The sequence below is a fragment of the Maylandia zebra genome, linkage group LG13 (genome assembly GCF_041146795.1).
Source record: "Maylandia zebra isolate NMK-2024a linkage group LG13, Mzebra_GT3a, whole genome shotgun sequence".
Lineage (NCBI taxonomy): Eukaryota > Metazoa > Chordata > Actinopteri > Cichliformes > Cichlidae > Maylandia > Maylandia zebra.
The window spans coordinates 14,407,507-14,432,629 of record NC_135179.1 but is presented as its reverse complement, the minus strand read 5'-3'; the positions used below and the strand labels follow the sequence as shown (position 1 = coordinate 14,432,629).

At 41.0% G+C, this 25,123-nt stretch overlaps 1 protein-coding gene across 1 annotated transcript in view; it reads left to right on the top strand.

Moving 5' to 3' along the window:
- Positions 1-4,792: 4,792 nt before the first annotated feature.
- Positions 4,793-25,123, top strand: part of ctbp2a (C-terminal binding protein 2a) — an 82,320-nt gene continuing 61,989 nt past the window's right edge. The window contains exon 1 of the mRNA XM_012919261.4: positions 4,793-5,099. The gene's annotated coding sequence lies outside the window, so the exon portion shown is untranslated. The remainder of the gene's footprint in view (positions 5,100-25,123) is intronic.

Below are 25,123 nucleotides of genomic sequence, written 5' to 3'. Positions count from 1 at the left end.
AGCACCATAGGTTATGGCTAATGCTAGTTATGGGAGTTAACATTATCTGGCAAACTACTGACATAACATAACATGTTGTATTATGTTAGTTTTAGAATTTAGGCATCAGATAGTATTTTGACAAGTGTTAGCTCGGGTTTGCTAACTTTTTTAAAATTTGTTTTTATATGAGAATACTTTTAAATTCAAGTAGGCTGTTATTATTAGAAAGCTTGGCTAGCATGATTAGCATAATTGAAGTACACTCAGCATTAGGGTTATGGACATGCCCTGGGGTTCCAGAACCATCCAAAAAGGTCACTGTGCTTCCTCAGCTGAATCCTACTGACATACTTTTACAACTATAAGTAAAATATAACCCATCAGTTGTTTCAGCAACAATAATTCAATTCAATTCAATTTTATTTATATAGCGCCAAATCACAACAAAAGTCGCCTCAAGGTGCTTTAATTATTTAGTTAATAGTAGCTTAAAGTATCTGCACCACCATGACTGAGGACACTGATTTTAGAGTGCATGGGCTTATGCAGTATAACACAGGTGACAGTTTAAACCTGCACATAAGCATCTGAGTTAAAATTCCATGTATTACTTTAATTGGTGGTATTTGGCTAATAATAGTATATGTATGTTATTATTTTCTTTTTTTACTTAGTTAAAACCCCCCAGTTAAGCAGTACTCAAGTGCTAGCCATGAAGCACATTTTACATTACACCATATAAAAGCACCATCTGGGTAAGCTAATGTTAGGTCTGCTAGTTGAATTTTGGCAAATTACTAGCATAACAATTTAGAAATTTGGGCCATATTATATATATTTTTTGTAGAATATAATTCTGTTTTTGATTAAATATCTGTGCAGTGTGTGACCATCTTAGAATATACTAATAGTATATACTATTACTTTAAAAATTATATATACTAACAGGCTGTTAGTCTTGTCAGTTAGTTGTTATGTGACTAACACTGTTAGCATTATCCAGGCATGTTGTATTATGTTATTTTGAGCATTATATATATATATATAAAAAAACACCCAGCACGCCCCTGCGGGCGGTTTATCCTTCAAGCTCGGGTCCTCTACCAGAGGCCTGGGAGCTTGAGGGTCCTGCGCAGTATCTTAGCTGTTCCCAGGACTGCGCTCTTCTGGACAGAGATCTCCGATGTTGTTCCTGGGATCTGCTGGAGCCACTCGCCTAGCTTGGGAGTCACCGCACCTAGTGCTCCGATTACCACGGGGACCACCGTTACCTTCACCCTCCACATCCTCTCGAGCTCTTCTCTGAGCCCTTGGTATTTCTCCAGCTTCTCGTGTTCCTTCTTCCTGATATTGCTGTCATTCGGAACCGCTACATCGATCACTACGGCCATCTTCTTCTGTTTGTCTACCACCACTATGTCCGGTTGGTTAGCCACCACCATTTTGTCCGTCTGTATCTGGAAGTCCCACAGGATCTTAGCTCGGTCATTCTCCACCACCCTTGGGGGCATCTCCCATTTTGACCTCGGGACTTCCAGGTTATACTCGGCACAGATGTTCCTGTACACTATGCCGGCCACTTGGTTATGGCGTTCCATGTATGCCTTGCCTGCTAGCATCTTGCACCCTGCTGTTATGTGCTGGATTGTCTCTGGGGCATCTTTACACAGCCTGCACCTGGGGTCTTGCCTGGTGTGATAGACCCCAGCCTCTATGGATCTTGTGCTCAGAGCTTGTTCTTGTGCTGCCATGATTAGTGCCTCTGTGCTGTCTTTCAGTCCAGCTTTGTCCAGCCACTGGTAGGATTTCTGGATATCAGCCACCTCCTCTATCTGCCGGTGGTACATACCGTGCAGGGGCCTGTCCTTCCATGATGGTTCCTCGTCTCCCTCCTCTTTCTTGGGTTTCTGCTGCCTGAGGTATTCACTGAGCACTCGGTCAGTTGGGGCCATCTTCCTAATGTATTCTTGGATGTTCGTTGTCTCATCCTGGACTGTGGTGCTGACACTCACCAGTCCCCGGCCCCCTTCCTTCCGCTTAGCGTACAGCCTCAGGGTGCTGGATTTGGGGTGAAACCCTCCATGCATGGTAAGGAGCTTTCTTGTCTTTATGTCAGTGGCTTCTATCTCCTCCTTTGGCCAGCCTATTACCCCAGCAGGGTACCTGATCACGGGCAGGGCGTACGTGTTGATGGCCCGGATCTTGTTCTTACCATTCAGCTGACTCCTCAGGACTTGCCTGACCCTCTGCAGGTACTTGGTGGTTGCAGCTTTTCTAGCGGCCTCTTCATGGTTCCCATTCGCCTGTGGGATCCCCAAGTACTTGTAACTGTCCTCTATGTCTGCAATGTTGCCTTCTGGTAGTTCAATCCCCTCAGTTCTGACTACCTTCCCTCTCTTTGTTACCATCCGACTACACTTCTCCAGTCCGAACGACATTCCAATGTCATTGCTGTATAGCCTGGTAGTGTGGATCAGTGAATCGATGTCTCGTTCACTCTTGGCATACAGCTTGATGTCATCCATGTACAGGAGGTGGCTGACAACTGCTCCGTTCCGTAGTCGGTATCCGTAGCCAGTCTTGTTAATGATCTCACTGAGGGGGTTCAGGCCTATGCAGAACAGCAGTGGGGACAGAGCATCTCCTTGGTAGATCCCGCACTTGATGGTGACTTGTGCTATGGGCTTGGAGTTGGCCTCTAGTGTTGTACGCCACATCCCCATTGAGTTCCTGATGAAGGCTCTTAGGGTCCCATTGATCTTGTACAATTCTAGGCATTCCAGTATCCAGCTGTGGGGCATTGAGTCATAGGCCTTCTTGTAATCAATCCAGGCAGTGCACAGGTTGGTCAGTCTGGTCTTGCAGTCTCGGCTGATTGTTCTGTCTACCAGTAGCTGGTGTTTTGCGCCTCTGGTATTCTTGCCAATTCCTTTCTGTGTCCCGCTCATGTATTGACCCATGTGCCTGTTCATCTTAGCCGATATGATGCCTGACAGGAGCTTCCATGTAGTACTGAGGCAGGTTATTGGTCGGTAGTTGGAGGGGACCGGTCCCTTCTTGGGGTCCTTGGGGATCAGGACCGTCCGGCCTTCAGTTAGCCATTCCGGGTGTCTCTCGTTAACTAGCAGCTGGTTCATTTGTGCTGCCAGACGCTCGTGGAGTGCAGCCAGCCTCTTCAGCCAGTAGGCGTGAACCATGTCGGGCCCTGGTGCTGTCCAACTCTTCATACTGGAGACCCTTTCTTGGATATCTGCCACTGTGATGGTTACTGGACCCTGTTCAGGGAGGTCGCTGTGGTCTGCCCTCAGATCCTCTAGCCACTGAGCATTGCCGTTATGGGTTGCATCCTTCTCCCATATGCTCTTCCAGTATTGCTCCGTCTCCAGCCTTGGTGGTGCTGTTCTCTTATTGTTCCCTTGCCACTGAGAGTACACCTTTGCTGGTTCTGTGGAGAACAGCTGGTTTATTCTCCTGCCTTCTATCTCTCTGGTGTACCTCCTCAAGCGGCTGGCCAAGGCTGTGAGTCTTTGCTTGGCAGTTTCCAAGGCCTCAGGTATGGACAGCTTGCTGTATTTCTTAGGCACCTTATTCGTCGCACCTTTCTGCAACTCCGTTAGTTGGCTAACCTCTCTCCGTGCTACTTTGATCTTGCCCTCTAGCCTCCTCCATGGAGGGTACTGCCCCTTGTGGCTGTTCAACTTGTAGCCAAGCATCTCACTGATCACTGCTGCCGTATTGTAGATCAGCTTGTTAGTGTCGGTAATCGTGGTTGTAGGTATTGCCCGTAGTGCTGCATTAACATCATCTAGCAGACCTTCTGAGGGTACTTCACGTAATCTTGGTAACCGGCTACAGGGGATCCAGGTTTCAAGCTTGGCCATGATCCTATTTTTCAGGTCAGTTCCTCTCGCACTCAACGATCCTTCTCCTATCACACTTGGGGCTATATACCCAATCTCGGGTGGGGGTGATGATATCTCCCCCCTGACCTGGCGTCCTGACTCCTCCTTGCCGTAGCATTTGTGTTGTACCTCGTCAATCTCTAGCTGTGAGAGCAGCTAGAGATTATATTATAATATATATATATATATATATATATATATATATATATATATATATATATATATATATATATATATATATATATATCAGGTCATGATAGATTGCTTATGCTTCATTTTGTTTGTGTAGGCTGTAAAGGTGAGGCATTAATGTCTGTTCATTTTATTTATTTATTTTTAGGGTAACAAAATAGCAATGTGAGTTGAACATAACACTTGCTTATCCTGTCTATCTGCTCAGACTAAAACCCTGTGCACACTAATAAGCTGTACTTAAATTAGTATTAGAGACACTGTATAGATTTGTATATATTGTCTCTGTACTGGTCGGAGAAGATATTACAAGGAATCATTGCTGCATCTCAATTCAGACGTTCAATAAATAAGTTTGAAAGGAGCTGGTGGTAAGAAGACAAGAGTTTTCAGACAAACCATACAAACAACAAAGAAAAAGACAATGAATACAACCCCCCCCCCCCCCCCCCCCCCCCCAAAACATATTTAACTGTAGTAACCGAGGCTTAACATTACGAAGGAAAATGTACTGAATAATAGTCGAGTCTGAATCGCCTTTCTCGAAAATTCCTACTGTCCCATCTATATCAACTGGAAGGAGAGCCTCTCATCTGTGCTGTGCGCGCGCGGGCCCGCGTGTAGAGTGTTGAGTGTGTGTGTGTGTGTGAGGGAGAAGTGGGCAAAGGCTCCGCCTCACTCAAAAAGCTAGAGGGGAAAAAAAGGAAAAGCAAACTGATACACACCTCTCAATTCTGGCAGGAGGAAAAGAATAGGAGTGTTTATGAACCGTATAAGTAAACAGCAGGATAACCAGGCACACCGAGAGCCGAGGCTACTTCCCCCCGTAAAAACCGACACCAGGCACCGTTTCCCTGCGCCGGAGATTGTCCCGTTGCGTTCAGGATTAAGTTTTTATGTCATCTAAAGGTGGATCATTATCTAAATCCGAGATAACAAGCGAATTTGAAATGCGTAGCCTGCGATGCTATTTCTGGAGCCCCCAAAGCCGACGTTTGAACTCTCAGTAAACATCCAGTCGAGGTAGGATTCAAGATTATTGCAAAGGTGGTGTAAAATATGTCGGTGTGTGCTCCACCGGGGTATAGTTTTGAAAGCTATACTCGCATCGCTGTCCATGTGTCCCTGCGCCATCAGCAAGGAGAGACAAGGGAGGGTGGGAGTAGACATTAGCCGATACTCCACTTCATAGTGATGTGGAAATTGGCTTTATTAAGTTCCTAATGAGGCTGGGCAATTAAAAGGTAACGGTGAACATTCATTAAACGTCCAATCAAGATCAGCTATGAGTGCTTTAAATAAAATTTAAAAAATTGCATTGATAGATTTTTTTTTTTTTTTTCATTTTTCATCCGAAACCAGGAAGAACATGCACGGAAGGAGTTTGATTAAAAGTTTAGTACTGGTGCAGGCCTATTTTGCAGTTCTTCCTGGCATCAGTTTGGACATCTCTAATCAGCTGTAGCATACTAATTAGTGAGTGCCAAATAAGTTAATCACTCAATCAGATATCTATATGAGCATCTGCACATTTTCACACAGAGGATGGTCCTTCTATTTTTTAATTTTGAGAAGCACAGAGTAGGCACTGATTCTCATAACTCTCACTCCCTTTTCTTTTCTTTTTTTTTTTTAAACTGCATTTGGAGGCTCTAGTGAAAGAAAGCTTCAAGTGGAGGAGGAGGGCGGCTCCATTGTCTGGCCAGTGAAGGGGTGGGGATAAGAGGCTGTATGCAGATGTGCTGCTGGCAACGGACATCTGCTCTACCCCCTTGGGCATTGTCACAACAGGCAAGGAAACTTAGTGTGGAGCCTTCCTGCGGAGAAAAGACCTTTGTTAATGATGTGCAGGCCATGACCTGCACCCTTCCAGATCCCAGGGTTTGCATTTTAAACGCTACATTTAGCCGAACATTTAATTCGGCTTGCTTTGAATCAGATAATGTGGAGTTTCAGATATTCTGATTTTGTTTTTCCCAGCTCCTTCAGTCCCACCTGCAGCACCACCCTCCCCGTTTGCCTTTCCCTATCTCTCCCCTCATCTGCCAACCTTCAGCTCTGATGGGGGAGTTGTGGTGGTGGTTGAACTTACTTTCCTGTTGTCTTTGTGGACTGTGTGTGTTGAGATATGAAAGCTGGCCTCTCAAGGCAAATGCATCACAGGCAGCATCAGAGTGTACATGGCAGCTCCTATCAGGCCTTTTGATTCATCGCTGAAGGGGAAAATGCCAAGAAAATGCAAAATCACCGTTTTAATATTTATGATATATACATACATACACACACAGACACAGCTTGTGCTTCATGGTAGCGCTCGGTGTTGATGTGCCTGTGCGCCTGTGTTTGTACTGGAAAACAGGAGTCTCATTTGCCTCAACAGATATTCCCTGGTGACTGCTGGAGTCACTGTACTGTGATTAGGAACATGATTTGTGCTTGTACTGAGCACCGTTGTATATGGCTGATTTGCTGTGCAACATGCTTGTGTAGGGACTTATTTGTGTGTCTCCGCTGTGTTATACCATGCTGGAGAGTTGAGATGCAAACTGGGGAGCAAGTGCCCCAGAGCAGGAAAAGATGATAGTCTTTGAAAGCACAGCTGCTCTTACTGGCATGTGCCCGCTTATTTGGCATTTGCTTTTCTTTGGACAGAGGTCGCATGTTTTGTTTATTAAGAAAGCGAGCACTTACTTGAACTATATCCATGTCCCGTTGTTGATATGATTACTCTGTAAAGAGGAACAGCTAGAAGCACAACAACAGCAAAAGGAAAATCATAATCATGCATCGACTGCCTGTTTTGAAGTCACAGAAGCAAAGCAATTACAATTGGTTAATCATATTCTCAGAGCCTAATTCTCCATTTAACACAGTAATTTAGATGCTGCTGGAATAGCTCTTGTGAGCTCTTCTGACAATTCCCATAATGGCCAGAGTACTAACGGCTCCCTAAAACTTCCCGTAGGTTGGTTTGAGAGGATTGTACTGTCATGTGATTTTTTTTGCTGTGCATTGTGGAGAGGGGGTAACGGGTGTGAAATTGCACTGTGCCAGTTGCAAGAGGCTGAAAATGTACCAACTATACCACAGGTCTCTTTGAGCATGACTGCAATTAATCTTTTATCGGATAAGTCTAGGTTTTGATTTTCTTTATGCGAGTTTTGTTTGAAAAAAAAAAAATCAACTACAGCTAATTATCCAGTTCAGTTTATTTCGTCACAGTTTGAAGTTGAAATTTGCATGTTAAAAAAACAAACAAAAACCCCCCCAACACAATACACAACAACAACAAAAGTTTTTTTGCACCTCAGCGCATGTGACACAGATCTTTAGACATCTTACAACTCAATCCTCAGATTGCATTAAGGCTTTGATGCTGAAAACAAAGATTGCGCTGTGATGTAGTGCACTTTGCAAACCGAGGGCTGAGCACTTGAGAGGCATTACAATGATGAGGGAACAGTTGTACTTTAATTATTCTTTGAGCAACTGTTGTGCTATGTTAACAACTGCTGCTGCCTGGTAATAGTTTTTTCTCAAAGAACACACATTTAAAAATCTGCTGTGTTTAGTTTAATTGGTGCATTTTGCAAATCTTCTGCACCTGCTTTCTCCCTGTGCTGTTGTGCTGTGTCTCTGAGTGTGTCGTTTTTTTCCTTCTGCTTGTCAAGGATAGTTTTGGGAGAGTGGATGTGGACTGCAGCAGACAGCAGCAGGTGTCTGATTCTCCTCGCTGATAAGACCTGTTTGCTCAGTGTGCTTAAAAGTCGCTGCGCTCTCTGACTCGCTGTTTGTACATGTGGGTGCCATGCACTCTTGTCTGCCACCACTGATAGGATATACACAGTATGGAGAAAGGAAAACATCCTCAGTGGTTGCTCTTATGTACAGCCAAATCCTTTCCCCCCTCCCCATACTCTCATGGGTGTATTCTTTATTTTTTTTTTTTTTACTTTGGTCCTGCAACACTGGCGTCTTACAAGCCTCTTTGAAAGCTTAGCCAATTCCACATAATGTATTTGAATTGCAGTTTAGCTAATGCAGCAGCCAGGAAATAAGCAAGTTCTAGCCCACTGCTGTATTTGAAAGCATTAAGATTTTTAATTGAGACAATCAAACGCAAAACTGCAGAATCATAGTGTTGCCAAAAGCTACACATTAAATCCAAAGTGATGCCATCACTGAGGTGCATTGTTGCTTGTACTGTTTTTGAGAGATGCTGCGTAATTTCTGGATGTCTGGGATCATATTAGGAATGTCACGATGCCATAAATGTAATAATCGCTACCAACAGGACTAATATTGGTAAAAAAAAGGATTAATACAATTCTGGATACCCAATTTGCTACTACATAAAAAAAAAAGTAGCTACTTAAACACGAACATTTCAGCATATATGGTAAAGTGATAGGAAACAGACTGAAGTGTTAAGATAGTTGCTGAGTAGCCTACTAATGTTACTATAAGCCTATGGAACATTTTGAATTTCACAATAGCAGTGTCAGTGGCCTCAAACAAAATGGTAAATAATACTTTGGATGTTGTTAATATGGACTGAAACTTACTCAGCTTGAATTCTATAAAAAGATCCAAATGTCATTATTTTAAGTGCTTTCCTAAATTGGATCTGTTTCCTACCTTGGACTGAAAGCATATTGCATTTTGCCTTTTTTGAATTAATTATTGCCCCTTGATCGTCCATCCCAAACACAGAGTACTTCCATACTAAGCTGGAGCTACCGTAGCAGCTCCACTAGAAAATCTAGATTTTGTTGTGCCATTTGTAGTTTTTCCTGTTTTTGTAGATGACCTTATTCTGCTTCTTCGCATGTAAAGAAAGACTACATGGGGCGATCGTGGCTCAAGAGTTAGGAGTTCACCTTGTAATCGGAAGGTTGCCGGTTCGAGCCCCGGCTTGGACAGTCTCGGTCGTTGTGTCCTTGGGCAAGACACTTCACCCGTTGCCTACTGGTGGTGGTCAGAGGGCCCGGTGGCACCAGTGTCCGGCAGCCTCGCCTCTGTCAGTGCGCCCCAGGGTGGCTGTGGCTACAATGTAGCTTGCCATCACCAGTGTGTGAATGTGTGTGTGAATGGGTGGATGACTGGATATGTAAAGCGCTTTGGGGTCCTTAGGGACTAGTAAAGCGCTATATAAATACAGGCCATTTACCATTTACAGTACTTAACAGGGTCAATAGCGGCTGTTTTTGATATTTGGATGCTATTCTAGTGACTGCATGACTACTATGTAGATTTTCAAATGGAAACACAAAGACTACAAAGAGTCTTTGGTGGTGGAGTTTAACTCTGCAATATTTCATAACATATTTTTAATATTACAATAGAGATATGACATGCAGTAAACAATTATTGAAGCATGCATATTTCACGATTCACACTCTGCATGTGTTTTAGTAGATTGTTTGTTAACATACCCTCCAAACACTGAAGAGCCTATACCTACTGGAATGAAATGGATTAGATTCTCAAATGTTTGCGTTCTGAATATGAATGCATGGTGTATGTACAGAAATTAACTTTCCTGCTTATGATGTAAATGCTCATACTGCCCTGAAAGTCAAAAGCTTTTTTATCTATTAACTATAAAAAGCTGAGCTGCATCATCCATGAGGCAAACTGGGTATGTGTTTAGGGGCTTGGACCATTTGGGGGTCCAAAAGTAAGTTTTTAAAAAATTTTTTATTTATTTTTGAAACCAGTCAAGAGCATGTTTGTATTTTCCTACACAGAATATTACTCATAAAATACAATCTTTCCATGCCAATCCCCCTTTCACAGATTAGTTTTCCCTCTTAAACCAAGCTCGCAATTTCCTTATCAGTTGAGGGCCTACTGCCTTTCATAATCAGAGATCCAAATAACCTGCCTCCACTCGTGATTGTTGCTTAGGAGGTTAATTATGCTCTCTCACTAACAACCTTCTGACATGTCATCTTCTAAATGGTGAAAAAGTGTAAGAAGATTATATAAGATTATATATTCTCCGTCAATGGGGAAAAAGACACTTTGTTAGTGGTTTTTGTGTTTGTGAAAAAATGATCTGATCATTGCACTTGCATGTTAACTTTGATTTGTGCTCTTTAGCCGCTGGAACCGGGAAGGTGAACACCAAGCTAGTTCAGAAGCTTGAGGGAGAGTGTAGTGGAGAGTGGCACTGAAGCATGAAGTTACTGACATGTTTTTAAGTTCAATTCAATTTAATCAAGTTTGGTTTTATTTTAATAGTGCCAAAGCACAACAACAGTAACCTCAAAGCACTTAAGGTAAAACCAGACTGATCACTTAGATCTCCAACTAACTGAAATCAATTTAAAGTTTGACTCTTTTCTTACTAAGCATATTAACAAGTTTGGACAAAAAGGGCAGAGGCAGCACATCTTATCTTTCATCCACTGTATGTGAGGGATTGATTCAGCAAATGGGTGAAAAGAAAAAAGCATATATAGTCACAGAAATACAGCAGGCAATTTTTCAGTTCAGTTCAGACTCTACTTCTGATCTCTCACATACTTGCTAGCTTACATTAATTTTGGATTCGTGGGGAGGGGAAAAATAGTTGAAAGATTTGTTGGCTTTGTACCAATTCGGAGTCACTCGGGAAAGCCTGCCTGAGGTCGTACTGGCCATGCTTGGCAGTTTAAACATAGATCCTAAAAACTGTCGAAGCCAGGCATATGATATGTAAGTAATATGACGGGCCAGTATAATGGGCTGCAGTCTCACTTAAAAAAAAATCCCTTAATCGATGTGCAGCTTAATCTCTGAATTTGGTGGATGTCAACAGTATATAAGGACGCAGCTAAGATGCAGAAAGTTTCTTTGACCTTTGCAGTTTTTATGTGTTTTGTACTTTTAGATTTTAAAAATGATTTTTTTTTAACAACATTAAAGTGGACATTATATTCACACGCTGTAGTTTCCATGCAGATGCATCTAAAGCACTTTGTGGAAATTATGTGCAATAATGGATGTTCCTAATGACATATCCTCTGATATGGATGGAAAATGCAATGCATGCCAAGAGGCAGCAGAACTGTTTTCCCAAGCTGTGCTGTCTTAAAATTCACAGCGCAGTTTTGGGACCGTGTTTTAAGCATATTCAAAGTGACAAAAGGCCGACATGGATCCACTCACTGCTTTTCGTCTCTTTGTGAACATGGGATAATTCACTTATAGATCAGCTTGATCACAAGATATGCAGTGAGTGTTCCCATTGTGTGCCAGTCATATAAAGGTGAACTGCAGCACATCAAGAAGCCTAAAGTGTTTGCAGATGAATCTACCGAGCACAAGTAACACTGAAAGGCATGGATCTTTAGGCGGTAGAAACATTTAACCTCAATATTGACAAGTGAGGTGCCTGTTTATACCACAGATTGGCAGCATTAGTGAAAATTTGGGATTCTACTGCACATGGAAGCTGAGGATGTGAATATTCATGCTCATAAACTAGCTGATGCACCGTGTGCTTATACCGGTCTGATTTAGATCATAACTTTGCAAAGGAAATGACCCAATTCTGATGCTTTGTACAGAATGAACAGGATACATCTCTAAAACATCTCAAAACAGCTTTTCCCATACGTGTTTGTAGCCCTTCATATGTTTTTGAATTTGGCTGTAACTAAACGTAAAAGACTCAACAGCGCCTCAGTGTGCTCTCACTGATCGCCATCGAATCTAAACTTACTATAAAGTTTGAAGTTGTGACAGAGTAGAACAATGACGGAGACTTAGAGGATGACAATCATGCAGAGACAACTTAAAGTCTGGGACGACTTAAATTTAAATTATTGCTAAAAAAAAGCAAAAAAGCTCTCTGTGTTAATTTTGATGTAACATCACTTCCTTTACATTTTTCTAATGAAGTACAGGGCTCTAAATAATGAATAAGAGCCGCTGTTTCTATCTCATATGTCTAAATTCCTTAATTTTTAAAATCCTGACATTACAAAACAGAATACTGGGTTATGTTTCGTCTTTTCTGTAGTATATGTGGCTTTTTCGCATTTCTAGAAAAAGACAGAGGTGAAGAAAAGAGAAAAAGATGGCAGATGAGGGGAATGTAAAGCTGATTGATAGACACAGAAAAAACTTGGAGAGCAGTGGAGGAAAACAGGAGAAAGACAGGCATTTGTAGGAAGACAGTGTACGGTGAACTCTGTATTCCCCCAATAAAAGAAAAAAACCCCCAACAGATCTGGTTGTTGTATTTCCCATTCAACATTAAATAATATAAGGCGTTTCGAGCAGTGTTGTGTTTCTTTTTAAGTGAGGTACACTGCACTCTCCATAATGAAGAGTGTGCAGTACATGCTCTGCATCTATGTCTGATTGATTAAAGAAAAAGTCTGGATATTTGTTTTAGAATTTGAATGAGTTTTGCCCTGTGCAGAATAATATATTAAGAAAAAGGAAAAAGCCTGACCACTGCACCATGTTGATTAGGGCTCCATTAAACATGTGTGCCTAGGAGTCTGTAACATCATTCGAGCCTTTTAATAAGCACACTCTAGATTTTTCAAGGGGGGTGACTGAAGCCTATATTATAGTGAATGTGGCACAATATGTGATGAGGAAAGAGATGAGCATTTCTCTAAATTATTAACTCATTATATGATTGTAGGAAAGCTCTTGGCAGCAGTGGAAGAGCAGTGGTGGATGTTTGCTCTTCCTTATATTTATGATCGAGGGAGTTTGCTAACTCTTGCTTGGCTGTGTAATAGCCTCCCACCTGGCACGAACTATCACACTGTGGATTCACTGTTCCTTCTTAATGACTGTCTATTTTCCTCCATAGAAGTCCTAATTACTCTCAACTGCATTCATGGACATTATGCCAGAGTAAGACAGGATGAGGAGGGGAAGGATAACAATGGATGAAGGGTCATACTTTGGAGATCTAACAGGACTGTAATACACCTTTTCAACATGGAAAAGTGTGTGTGTGTGTGTGCCAGCGGAGAAAAAAAAAAGAGTTGATCTTCTCCCATTTACCTCCCCTCCCTCACTTGGCATAGCCGGAGCTTTAAACACCTGCCATTAACTTTCATGCAAACCACAGAGGATTAGGAATGAATAGTAGTACCAGGTTCCAGCTAGGTGTGCAAGTCGCTGTGCGTTTTTGCGATTGGTGTCTGCGTGTCACTTTTGCAGGAACTAGCAAACACAAAGCACCATCTGCACACAGCAGGCTGTCCTGACTGCCTGCTCTGCTCACTGGGGCAGAGAAGAAGCTTTCTGCGAGCATTTTTTAAGAAACTGACTCTGCTTCTGCAGTGGCTACGCTGGTTGTTAATGCTGACAGCTAATAATGTCCTCCTGGATGACTGTGCCTCGCTGGAGCCAAAGAGAATAGACAGAGACTAATGAAGAGAGGCAGGAAGTGAAGGAGAGAGAAAGACAGGAACAGATAGAGAGGAGAATACCAGTGGGGCGTTCAGCTCTCGCACTCCTAGCTGGTGAAGTTTCCTGCAGATTACACACATATACACACAGGCTGAAAGTGCAGGCACATGTACTGTATTTAAATTCTTCGCTTTTTTTTTCTTCCCCGTTCCTTCTTAATCGCTCTCTCCTGTCTCTTGAGGGAGGTGGCATAAAGAGGAGTAGGGGGGAGGAAGCAAGCTCCATTGTGTCTCTGCAGAGACCCTATTCCAGTGCAGCTGACATAGACTTGTGTCAGGAGGATCCATCCTGCTGATTTAGGCAAGCTGTAAACTGAAAGAGATGTCTAAAGTGCTGAAGTGGGCCCTGGCCAGTGGAGAGATGGCTCTGTTTGTTTGCCATTCTGCTGAGCACTACTTCACAGAGAAAACTTTTCTGTCCAAATTTGCTGACGAGGAGAAAAGGGACAAAAAAAAGATGGAGTTTGGGTTTTGAAAGTCACTCATGGGGGCACACAATGCTTTGGCCATTGTGGCTCTTTGACACTGACATTTGGACTTGGTGGTCGAAGGGGTGGAAAGAGTTAAAAGCTTACTTTTTTCAGCTGTCTCTTAACAGACAAACCTTTTTTGCCACTGCTCACAATTCTCAGAGACAGCAGTCATTGAACCTTCCTACGACATGAATATGCATGATAAGTCCGCTTTCTTCTCTGCCCTCTGAGCTGTATTTTTTTTTCCACCCAGAGACCTGTCGTGTTGTGTTTGATTGGCCCTGACATTTGAAAAGGTCCTTGAATAAAAAAAGAAAAAAAGAAAGTTGTTTATGACAACTGGAGAACTCTCCTCGCAGCAGAGTAAAAATGGCATTTTGAAAGGAGCGCAGCGCCTGCATGTTTAAATGCTAATGGCTCTGCAAATGTGCGTGCTAATAGGATATTTTAATCTGGAGTAGTGCAGTACGTATACTTTCAGCATGCATGCACACTTTTTGAGTGTTACTTCTAATAGCAGTAGAAGGTGTGACAGCTTATTTTATTAACTGAATGTGGGGTTTTTTTCTAATAAAAGATTCCATTCTGTCTTTATGGAAGTGTGGACATTATCTAAAGACAAAGAACAGGCTTATACCCAGGAAAAAAAACCCTTAGGGAAATCTGTTTGTGAAAATCAGGCATCTGCTATGTATTATTGCAATGGTTATGATGCATATAAAGTGTAACAGCTTATTTTACAAGCTTACTGATGCTGTGTGGCAGAGTAAGGCTCTTAGTCCTTAAGAAAGGGCCCTTGGGGTTCTGGTTGGGTAGCACTGTTGCGAGGCATCGGCTCCTTGTTTTCTTTGCAGTAGCCAGCCAGAAGTGCCAGGAATCTCACTGGAGATTCATCGGCTTCTGAAGTGTTTTATCTAGTTGTTCTTTCTGCCCTTTAGGTTTTGCATTGTGTCAACATGAAACAGTAAAAGATGAAGTTGAATCTGAGGCAGTTTTCCCACATTTTTCTCCAAAATAAAAAAAAAAAATATTAAAAATTATAGATGTGTGTATATATATATATATATATTCCTGTCATTATTGTTACTTTATGTTTTACCCACAAACCATGAAACAATTGCCAGAAAATTCAAAAACTCATGTATTATATATGATACACTAGGTTTAAGCCATGTCTGCACTGACCTGAAAAATATAGACATCTTTATTTCCAGCATATGGTTTTGGTAATATGCCTATAAGCATATAATATACTCATTACCTGTAAATTGCAATGGAATCTGAAGTAATAGTTCTGTTTTTTTTCAGTGATCATGTGAAGGACTGTGAACAACAGCAGTTTACTACCTACCTTTTTGAACCATCACAGATGATCCAACCTTCTTAGCACAGCCTCCAAGACACTATTTTTAGGGAGTATGGCTAACTTGTCGTTATCTCTGGAGGGTTTTTAGACTAATGTGCTTTGCAACATTAGTGAGGTAAAATGTGACACTGAGAAAAAAATTCTTTTTTCTAGGGTCTATCTACTCATCCTTGGCATTTTGTTTGCACTGTTATATAATTTCAGTTATGAGTCATTTAAGAAGGAACAAAGGGTTTTGATTTGGAAAGCTAGGTAACTAGATGGCAAGCTCCTTAGACAGGGTGTTTAAGTGATTAAAGGCTCAGTTGCACAGCCCTAGTGACTTGAACTATTTTCTTGATTTAAATCCACAAATTGATGGTTGTTCTAATTTTACACTTTCACTGTAATATTTATCTGTGTTTGTCTTTGAGTGGGTGCTTCAGACAACAGAACAATAAAATTCCAAATTTATATTTTTACTTTTTTTTTAATGCCATAATTTTAGCTATCCAGTCCAGATTATTGCTTTCTGCGTGGCACATTTTCATGCATTGAACAGCCTCTTTACTTGCATAAATACTGGCAGGATTCCAGGCGGAAAAAATCTGGCTGATATCCATGAAACCATTTGACTCCTAAAGCACACTGTTAAGTGAGAGGATGCACTTCTCCTTGATTTAAATGAGCAGTGGGTATCAGCAGTTTAGCTCCTGCGGAGCATCAGCCCCACACACACACACATGCTTACACATTGTCACATAAGATAAGTTATCTACTTGTTGCTGTATGGAGAGCTAAAGCTTCTGTTATGAAAAATGGGCTATTATCTTCTTATTGATCACATTGTTGATGAGACAAATGGCGGAACTGATAGATGGAGTTTTATCACCTTAACTGTTGTCAGTATGAATATGGATATCATCAATGTTTGGCGAGCCAGAGGCTAACGCTTTGATTCTGTGCTGCTGAGGTGCTCAGTGGGACGGTTGGCTTTTCAACTCGTCAGCTTGTTCGCACAAAGACATGTTTGATTTCCCCCCCATGTAGAGATGTTTGATTCCTGGTCCTGAACAAAAAGGATTTACTGTGGGTTAATGTTTCACTGAGCCAGAGAAAATCCACAGACTTGGTCACTCCTACTCAGTCCTCTGTGAGTACCCCCCTCGGGACTCTTCGTGAGGTTGGAAATAGGTGTTGCTGGGCTTTTAAGGCAGCTTTAACAAACTCTTGACATCACATACATCTAAGCTCCACGTACTTTTATTCTTCACTTTTATTCTTAAACTAAATATCTGACATGCCGATCTACCTCCAAGCATCTTTTTAGCTGATCAACATTTTTCCAATAATTAAGTTTTGTGCCATGAGGAGAGAGGGGTGTGCAGTTCATTGCTATTGCCATTGTCAGCGATTTTGCTGACGCATGAGCTCCGTGTAATACCTACAGCTCTACTGAATGTGCTGTTTAAAATGGCAGCATAGTCAAATATAAAGAAAGTGAGAAGTCGCATTATCCAGGTTAGACATGGAGCCAGTGCAGCATTGCTGGAAGCAAATTTTTTTTTCATAAAATTCACATACAAAACGAAATACAGGATTTCCTGACACCAGTCATTGTGTCCTGGTATTCTAAATATTACCCATTAGACTGTGTTTTAACACCATTTTTCTTTTTTTGTGCCCTGAGAAAAGCGTTTTCATTTGAATGCGTACAGAAATGTGAAATGATGATAAACTTGAAGGTTATATGCTTTCTGCTCAATTCAGCCTCAGGGGAAGTTTGAGCTTGTGAGATATTTCAAATAACTCAAAGAACATAGTTTTTTCTGTTCCAGTTTTTACTTACTCGCCAGTGTCTTCTCTCCCTTGGTTAAACCTCATCCCTGACCTTTCTCTTCTCTGCTCTTTTTCTTCACAGTTAAGCTCTCTGTCCCTTATTTTTCTATGAATATCAGTCATGACTCCTAATCCGTCTGTGCCCTTGTCTTATCCCCCCTTCCAGTTTCATCTCTGTATGCTTTTACTCACAGGTGGTGATTTTTTGTTTTTTCATAGCTGGCTCTTTATGTTTCTTCTCTCTGGTGTATGAATACTGGCTTCTGTCCTTGCATGGGGGTTTCATCTTGGTATGACCTGACTTATACACACTTATATACATGAAAGCAGGTGCACACACACATGCCTGCACACAGACAAAGGCAGGAAAGCGTGCACATGTATGCAATTATATGTTGTCAAGTTAGTAATTTCACAAAGAAGCTGAAAAGAACTCCCACAAGCTTGGCTGTCCTCAGGTGAAATGAATAGAGATAAAATGTCATTAAAAAGAAGTTCTTTCAGTTTGTCCTGAAACTAAATGTTCTGTGCAGGTAGTAGTCAGAATTGAGAGAATAAAACCTTAAATGAAGACTATTTGGAATGATGTCCATGACCATTGTCACTATCTCATGTCTGGCTCCCCATCCTCAAGCCTTTCATGCTGGGCAGACTTTCTCAGACCCCCTCCCTAGAGGCACGATGCAGCCAGACACCCACCTTGGCCCCAGTTCCCATCCGACACGTCTGTGTTTTTTGGTGTCTGTCTCTATATGCGCATACATACTGTGTGTGTGTGTGTGTGTGTGTGTGTGTGTGTGTGTGTGTGTGTGTGTGTGTGTGTGTGTGTGTGTGTGTGTGTGTGTGTGTGTGTGGGCAGCAGCGTTCAGCGATGTTCTCACAGCCCAGCTGAGACTGACAGATGGAATCATTTCACACACAGACAGAAAGGCAGGATACAGGAAACCGGGGTGTGTTTAATAGTCCTGGTGCTGCTGTGGTTGGTATTAATCTAGGTCAGTGGCGTTCAGCTCACGGCGAATTGGCCTCTGGGGCAAGCTTGGCCTTTTCGTAACCCCATTTACTCCCTATTTTCTGTACTTACAGTCCAGTTGCCATATGTAGTTTACCATTATAAAGAACCTTACAAGATGTTTTTGGCTGTTTAGGGTTGGGCATATTACTACTGTACCTGCTTTAGTTGACCTTTTGTAATCAGAGCCCACTGGCTTTGTAGCAGGCCAGATGGCTCACACCAATTAAAGTCTCTCGACCTTGAAAAAATGCTCCAAGACGTTCAGCTCACAGCTTAGTAACTTACTTTCATTTTGTTCTAGTTATTTTAATGCGTACGAGACCGCTTACACTTTTGACAGCTGAGCTAAGCTCCTGGTGACAGTTTTTCTACTCAGACATACTGTTGGTAAGGCTGTGCATGGAACCACAAAACCTGAAATCATAAATGCTGTCAAGTATTCAAATGTTAGCATGAGACTGAACTTTTTTGGTTTTACAACAAAATCCAAAGTTTGATAAGATTAAACCAAAGTTCCAAAGTTTTAGGAGGCAGGAGAAATTACGGGGGAGAAACTTTTTTATTGTTTTGTGGACCCAAGAACAGGATCCAGGAGTTGAACACAAACTGAGCTTTTAATGCTCTTAAATCTAGAGCAGGGGTCTCGAACTTAGCAAGACTCTACAGAACTTGACTGCATGCTAAGGTGGCACTTCAGCCATTTGATTCATGTTACAGCAGCTCATGAGTGCATGAACATGGTGCAATAAAAGTACTTTTAGAAGTACATTTTTCCAAATACTTACATTTACTTAAATTTACTTGAGTGGGGTTAGTGGTTGCCACTTCAGCATGCAGTCAACTTCTATACGATTGTTAATGACCTACTAATTTTATTCAGGTGTTTTGCAACAGGGACACATAAAAAGTATCAGGACACCGACCCTCGAGGACTGGACTTCGAGACCCCTGATCTAGAGAATCACATGTCAGTGTGGATTGGTGCTCTGCAATGCATTAGCTAAGCAAGTCCAAAATCCAAAAAACCATCAAATATTCAGAAATTGCATGGACTACAAATTCAGGAAATACAAGAAATACAGGACAAAGGAAGACTAACACAATATATACACAGGAGATAGAAAACAGAAGAAGAAACAGGTGGGGAAGCTGAACACAATCAAGACAACAAGCTGGGGAAATAAAGCAAAACAAAACAGAAGAAGAACAAACAGCTTCCAAAATAAAACAGGAAATAAAATAAATGGAAACAAAAGACATACAGAGATGAGACAGGAGGAGCACAATGAAAAAACACAAGATAACTAAATGAGAAAATCAGTAGTATTTAAAACTAGCATATACTGTACGTCTCAGGAAATAAGGAATTCATAAGGGAAAAAAACTACTTGTGGTATACCACTTGTACCCAACATTTACCAACATTTGTGTTCATTCTTGAGTAGAACTTCCAAAAGTGTCCAGAAATATGAAGGCCAGAGTTTGCTTTCATAAATTGACTTCAGGTTTTTTATGCAAACTCAAAATCTGAAGATGTAAAAAAAAATGTAAACACTAGTCAATGGATTTGATGTTGGGCTTAATAAATTAAGAAGACAGCATTTTAAGAAAGTTCAGGAAACTTAAGTAATGATTTACATTTTTGTCTCATTACTTAGTTCTTTTAAAAAAATGTGAGCATTTGCACTCTTGTCATGAATTAATCTCTACAGTTTAATTGATTTTTCAGTTGGTTCATATTCATCAGGTGCTCAGCAGAAAAAGACAGATCATCAAGTTCAACAATTAATATTACCAATGGCCAACATCACCACACAGAAGTGTTTTTTATTAGACTAAAATCATTCTGAAGGGACCACTGAAGTTGTGGAAAATGGTATTTGTGGTGTTGTTTTATTTTTGTCTCTGTATTTCAATTAAGTGATTAAACAATTATTTGTGTTTCGTTTTTATTTATAGTAAGTGCACTGCAAGGATTGTTTGAAACATGATTCTGGCATTATTTATGATTAAACATCAAACATTATTTGATACAGGTCTAAATTTTTGTTTAGCTTTGACTTGGCACTCAAGTCCTACAAATATTAATTACATTACTGTGCAATCTGAAGAAGAATTAGTGAACTTCTAGATGGTTTTGATGATCAGTTCACACCTAAGCAGGTTTTTTTCTGGCTTAGAATGGGTCTTTTGGGAGTTTTTGTTAGTTTTTTTGGCACAAATTTATGCACTTTCTTGTGATGTAGGCCCATTTGAGAAACAAAGATGTCTATTGTAATCAGGCAAATGCAATTACACTACTTTGGCCCTTTGGCTCTGGCTAAATCCTCTTTAGGGTTGCCAAAAATCCAATATGTTGGAAAAAGCCCGCTCAATTGGGCAAATCCAGTACAGTTTGTAAAACTGAAACAGACAGGGTGTGTTTACTCTTACTTTTTGAAAGAAAAAAAATAGAACTATTTGATTTAATTGGAAGAGAAAGTTGGGTATTAGCTCATGATGGCTCTTTTTTGGTGCTATGCAACTTATTAGACAGTATAACTCCCAACCTGGTTGCTCATGCTGCATCGTAACATTTCCTTAATTTCCTTTCATTATCATGTCTAGCATTCATCCCCAGGGAATTTGATCTCTTATGCTGACCTTGAAGAGAATCTGCCCCAAATTTCTAGTGTAATGCTCCTACATGTAAGAGTAGCACGCGCGGAGTTTAGCACCCAGGACTGGTCTTCGTCACTTGCAGAGATAGGACCGAGGTCACTGACATCATGTTGAATGAAAGCAGAATAGTATGATTTATTATCACAGTAAAAGCCTATTGCTAAAAAGGGGTTTATTGTGACAAAGCTCTTTACCTGTCAGCTTAAGTAATAGAAATTTAGGCATGATTGTTTATGTGTGTGTGTGTTTTTACACGAAAAGCGCTCGCTGAGTTGAGATCAGTAAATCCGCATATAGCCTGTCAGGCAATAGAGAAACAGCACCACAGCAGAATCATATTTAGAGACGTGTTTACAATGTCTTTTTTTATTTAATTTAGACGTGGACCCTCTTTGTTGAGTCTTCAGTAGTCTGTGTAGTTTTGGGATGCTGTGTATAAATAAATTGCCAATTATGACAGCGGATATTTCATGCCAGACTTTGTTTATGTTCATTAGCTGTAAGGAACTAGAGAAAGGTGGTATGCAGGCTATGCTGAAAGCCTCGCTGGGTTAGGGTAACAGGCTACTGTGCACAATAATGTCACAGTTATGCGTTTCCTGGGTGACTTAAACGAATAGGCATTATTACAAAATTGTGCATTAGCCCAAGTCAGCAGTTAGTACTGCAGCGGTCTCATTTCATTTAGAGCTGCGAGGAGAAAACGACGGTGAGAATGTGAGAGGGAGGAGGGGGAGCCGGCGAAGGGGAGAAGATGGGGAAAATGGTTCAGAGAAAAGGCGATGTAAAGGAGAAATAGAAAATTAAAGGACGCTGACTGCCAGAGGCTGACAGGACATGCGAAAGGAGGTAAAAGGATACATGAAGAAGCCCAAAAATGGACGGACAGACATTGGGGATTGTGATGATGATGGAGAGGCAGAAAGAGGAAGGCTGTAATTGCCAGTAACTGGTGTATTTAGACAGGGAGGAAGAAGAAGCCTGCCAGGAGAAGGGAGGTGTAAATCAGTGGTCTGAGTGACAGCTTTACGTGCCCCTCAGAGCCCCAACTATCCGATTAATGAGAGGAGAGAAACCTTAACTACCTTCGCCTCGCTGCCTCCTCTGTTTCTGCTACCTTGCACTTTCAGGGACATTAATCATAGACTCTTAAGGTGTAATTTTTGGTAGCTGGCACAGAAGTATTTCTCAAAATGTTGACTGTAGGATTTCCCTGTCCATTGATGTGCTGCATTAATGAGATTTAAGGCAGTTAGTGTCCAGAAATCTTGGGGATTCTTGGTTTCTAAACTACATTCATCCTTGAATGAACTGAAGAAGCGTATTTCCTAAATGTCACACTTTACCCTCAAAAGGATGAAGGCTTTGACTGGCAGATGTAGACACAAGGCTTCCATATGAAAGATTTAAAGAAAAGGAGATGAAAAAGAAAGAAAACTGACAGATCTTGAGATTATTGCTAGAGGAAAGAAATTTGAATGGTTTTTTATAAGCTTTAGAAGGTTAAAAAAAAAAAAGAAGAGAAGTCTTTATAAGATTTATCTCAAGGCCACCAGGTCTCTCTTTAGCTTTTGTGAGTCTTTTACTGCATAACCATACTCGTGCAGCTCAGTTCTTTTTTTGTGTGTACAGACTGTTCATCACCAAGTTCACATAGTTAAACTGGTTCACTGAGGTCAAGGGCTGGAAGCTTGGTTGATGAGCTAAAAAAAGGATACAGCTCTTTTTTTTTTTTTTCATGATGAGAACTCTCCCTTGTAGTAACTCCTTCTGAGATATTTAAGGCGTGCACGTGTTTTGTAGCTTTGCTTCATTCTGTGCCTTTTCACCTTCAGCCAAACCCACAGGTTTCTTAATCTGGAAAGAGGGCTCCTCTGAGAAATGGCCTCAGTCAGAAAAAGACCTCTTCACTTTCACTATTTCACTTTCTCTTCTCTCCGTCTGTGTATTTAGTGGTATTGCCAACCTAAACAAGATCTCCTAGGCTGCAATTTTACGCACTTCTCTTCACAGAAATTCACAGAAAAAGTTTGAGCACGAGTAAAAGAGATGTAACACCGAGAGAGATTTGTGTGTGAAGTGATAAAGTGGCTTTTTGTGCTCCTGAAATTTCTTGATGTCCACAGTGTCAGATTGAAAGGCGCTGTATAAATTCATAACCTCTTGATGATGCAACTGCTGCGACAAAGCAATGTAACTCCTGGCGAAGCACTCAAAAGATTTTATTGTGGCATTTTGATAAAGATTTTACTCTCTCTGCATTGTGCTTGGGAGCACATCTGTGGTGCACATCTGCCACCTCTCACAACCGTTAAAAAGCTATTAACTTTGAGCAAATCTCAGCTTGGCGCCTCATTTATTCACCGTTAAAGTGCATAAAAGAACTATTCTTTAAGTCCATCTTGCGAGTGGCATTTAAACTGCAGCTGAGTGCATTTTTTGGGGTCCGTGTTTTTGAGGGTTCAACTCTTACTGTGTTACACTCCGCAGACATGTTGGAGATGGAGTTATATCAGAACCTGTGTAGATTTCTTTTAGTTGAAACTGAAAACCTGTTCAAAATTCAGATACTAAGGACTGTGTGGTGGACGGCACATTGGAGGCCAAACTTATGAACCTATAGTATGTTATCCTAGATCAAGGCCATCATCAGAACAACTCATTTCACATTGTGGTCCACATAAGTCGGCCAGACAAGTGAAACTGTAGTAAATGAAATGAAAGAAACTTGTCAGCCTGACAAATTTACACAATTGTAAAATAATAAATGTTTCAATTAACAGAAAGGGTTCTTGTAGTTCATTGCGGGAGTATCCTATGATTATAAATGAGAGAGTTTCTGTTAGTTCACAGATAATGTCCGTTTTTTTTTTGTTTGTTTGTTTTTTTCACTGTGGACCAGCTGTATAAGACAGAAATTTCAGTAGTTGACCATTTATTTGTTTATCAATCAATTAATTAATTACAATAGTAAGGTATAAATGTCCATGGGAGAGCTCTTTATCCAGAGGAAAAGCTGTAAAACTTATTAAAATATGTTTAAAAGTCCAAAATGTATCCCCCCTTTCACATTTTTCAAAGTCGTCTAGTTCTGTAAGTCCATTTGGGGTCTGATTCTCGCCCCTGGGCCTTATGTTTATTACTCCTGCTCTAGATTAACAGTATACACCTTCAAAATGGTCTCATCTAAGCATTATGGCATGCAGTCCAACAGTGCATGAAATGCATCCAGGTATAAAGGCAAGATGCAATTACAAAGTAACACTTGTGGACTGGCTATACTGCAGAAACTGTGCGCACTAAATGTCGTGTGTCTTTGTCGTAAATCACACTGTAGCTCATAAAAGGCTGAAGTTTATATGTAGTTGTAGTAAATGTTTTTTCTGCCTGCGCAGTTAAGAAGTTACCAAGAATACTGTGAGGTTTGCATCACTCGACAGATCAAGCAACAGTTACTTTAGTCACACTCTAACTGGCTCACAGTCGCAGACTTGTGAACATGAGTACCTAAACACAGCTAACAGTCCTGTGTGTGTGTGTGTGTGTGTGTGTGTGTGTGTGTGTGTGTGTGTGTGTGTGTGTGTGTGTGTGTTGGGCAGAGTGAGCCCTCTTGTAGGCTGAGCCAGACAGTCTCAAGGGTTGTGTATTTCTGTTGTTTGCATATGTGTTGAGTGTGTGTGTGTGTGTGTGTGACTTTGTCCACTCTTTCTCTTCCTCTCATCCAACTCTGAGCACGTATTTTCTCTCAGGTCAATCCCCTTATTGTTAAGTTACATAACAGCACTTAGTGAAGTAACAATCTAGCGGTGACGGTGCTAAGGGCCGCAGGATAACTGTACTTCCTCTCTGGCACTCCTCTGACTGAGAGCTGTGCTTAAAGTTGTTGTTGACATTTCAACCCGCTTAGTGGAGTTGAAATGTTTCTTTTTTTTTTTTCTTTTGAAAATGGAGTGGATCTGTTTCTTACATGAGTCAAAATGTCTGGAATTAATTTATGGAAATGAAGTCATATTTACCACAGTTTGGGGTTTTTTGATGAAAAAATTGGAGCTCTCAAACTGCTGAGGAGGCCATTCCTGGAAGCCTGTGTGGTTTGCCATCCTGTCATTTGAGGCATGGGAATATAAATGTCATATTTGAAATGGTTTTTAAGGTGTAGATGATAGCAGCAGAGGTTTGGGGCTGCGTGTCTTTGGTATAATTGATAAACTGAAAATAGTACACTTGGTCATTGGTTGGTTAATGGTTTATTGGTTTTAATATTCAGTAATGGCCAAAAGTTTTGA